This window comes from Penaeus vannamei, chromosome 32 (genome assembly GCF_042767895.1).
Source record: "Penaeus vannamei isolate JL-2024 chromosome 32, ASM4276789v1, whole genome shotgun sequence".
Taxonomy (NCBI): domain Eukaryota; kingdom Metazoa; phylum Arthropoda; class Malacostraca; order Decapoda; family Penaeidae; genus Penaeus; species Penaeus vannamei.
The window spans coordinates 760,001-762,500 of NC_091580.1; the positions used below are offsets into that span (position 1 = coordinate 760,001).

Below are 2,500 nucleotides of genomic sequence, written 5' to 3' on the forward strand. Positions count from 1 at the left end.
GCATTTCTAACTGGTGAATTTAAAGAAACGTTGCGTGTACTTACACCTAGTTCATAAAAAAGATATTTCACAATTTCATCTTTTCTGAAGTTTCTCGCACAAAAAGGCAGTCACACTCAAACCAACCATGATGTTCTGAGCAAACCATGCGAGAATATAGTACGCAGTCTGTCTAAAACAATGGTTCTTTACCTTGTTACAACAACGCCCTCTTTAGGAACTTGTCCTTCCCTCCTCGCCCCCCTTGCATCTATGAATAAAATTCCCTCCCAGATTTTAAATTTAGAAAAGTATAGATGTTACTGAGTACGAATTAATCACATTATTTCTAAACATCTTTTGACTATGCTCTCGTTAACAAATGACAACTGCAATTAGAGAAATTCCTCATTTTCCCCCAGGCTCGCGCTCCCCTTGGAAATACTGACGGTTGAGAGCCACTGGTAGAAAACATAGATACCTTGGCATATCCTCAAATAATACTGCTAATTGAAGTGCAAGTGGAAACAATCTGGGAATAAGACGAAGGAAAGAATAGGAAAACACTAGAACAAACCTCTTCACGTTATCGTTTCTATATATTTGGCCAGAGAACCGACACACACACACACACACACACACACACACACACACACACACACACACACACACACACACACACACACACACACACACAAACACACACACACACACACACAAACACACACACACACACGAGGCCTTTGGCATATCCATGTTCTTTCCCCCTTTCTCATACCTCAAGTTGTACCTGCACTTCATTCATCATGAATACATCTCCCTTTGAAGAACAAATTACTTGAAAGGTCGAGGTGAAGAACTCCATTATCTCTATCTCTCTCTCTCTTTCTCTCTTTTCTTCTCTCTCTCTCTCTCTTACTTTGAAGAACAAATTATTTGAAAGGTCGGTTATTCTGAAGAACTCCATTCTCTCTTCTCTCCTCTATTTCTCTCTTTTCTTTATCTCTCTCTCTCTCTCTCTCTCTCTCTCTCTCTCTCTCTCTCTCTCTCTTCTCTCTCTCTCCCCCTCTCTTTCTCTCTCTTCCTCTGAAGAACAAATTACTTGCAAGCTCGAGGTTCGGGCACGCAAAGGAAGCGAGATCTGCCTACGTGAGTCTGAGCGATAGGCCTAAACCAAAAATGTGTGCAAAATGAAAGTTACATCGGGCTGTGTACAGAGGATGGTGACGTGGCGAGGAAAATGATGACGATAATGATGTGACGATGATAATGATATTGATTATGATGGGAATGAAAATAACAATAACTGCAATGTTGATGATAATGAGTAATGCTAACGGTTAATGATGGTAATAGTAATGATGATTATGAGTGATGTAAACAGTAATGATGATAGTGAGTGATGTAAACAGTAATGATGATAACTGCAATGTTGATGATAATGAGTAATGCTAAAGGTTAATGATGGTAATAGTAATGATGATAATGAGTGATGTAAAGTAATGATGGTAATAGTAATGATGATAATGAGTGATGTAAAGTAATGATGGTAATAGTAATGATGATAATGAGTAATGCTGACGGATAATGATGGCAATAGTAATGATGATAACGAGTGATGTAAACAGTAATGATGATAACGAGTAATGTAAACAATAATGATGGTAATAGTAATGATGATAATGAGTGATGTAAACAGTAATGACGGTAATAGTAATGATGATAATAAAATAATAATTAATTATAATGATGGTAATGGTAAATGATAATGATGATAATAATTGATAATAATGATGGTAACTGATAATTGATGATAATGATAATATCAATGAGACTAAATATCATAGTTAATGATAGTTATAATAATAATTGATGATAGTAATTAATAATTAACTGTAATGTTAATGGTAATGACAATGATTTATATTGATCATAATAATAATAACTGGTAATATTGATGACGATGATTATGATAATGATGATAATATCAATCAATAATAAATTATAATAGTAATGATAATAGCAATAATTGATAACAAAACAACATCAATAATAATAACAATACTACTACTACCACTACTACTAATAATAATCATGATAATAATAAAATAAAAAAAAACTTGATGATAACGATATTGATGATGATGGTAATGAAAATAACAATAAGCAATGATAATGAATTATATCAAAAATAATCATAACCTTTAATAATGATGACGATTGTAACGATAATTTTTAAAAAACTATAACCAATGATAATGGTAAAAATACAAATTGATTATGATAATTGCAATAACAATAATGGCAATAGCAATAATAATCATGATCATAACAATAACAAGTAATTATGGTAATAATTATGATAATAATCAATGGTATCAGAAATGGCAATGATAATAATTGATGGTCGTGATGGTGAAGATAATGATAATGACAATAATGACATAGATGATAATAATGGCATGGGTGATGATGACAATGATGACAGCAACAAACGCAACAAAGAATCAATGATGATAAT

At 32.9% G+C, this 2,500-nt stretch overlaps 1 protein-coding gene across 2 annotated transcripts in view; it reads right to left on the reverse strand.

Moving 5' to 3' along the window:
- Positions 1-2,500, reverse strand: part of LOC138867769 (uncharacterized) — a 4,795-nt gene that overhangs the window by 1,385 nt on the left and 910 nt on the right. The gene's annotated exons all lie outside the window — the stretch shown is intronic.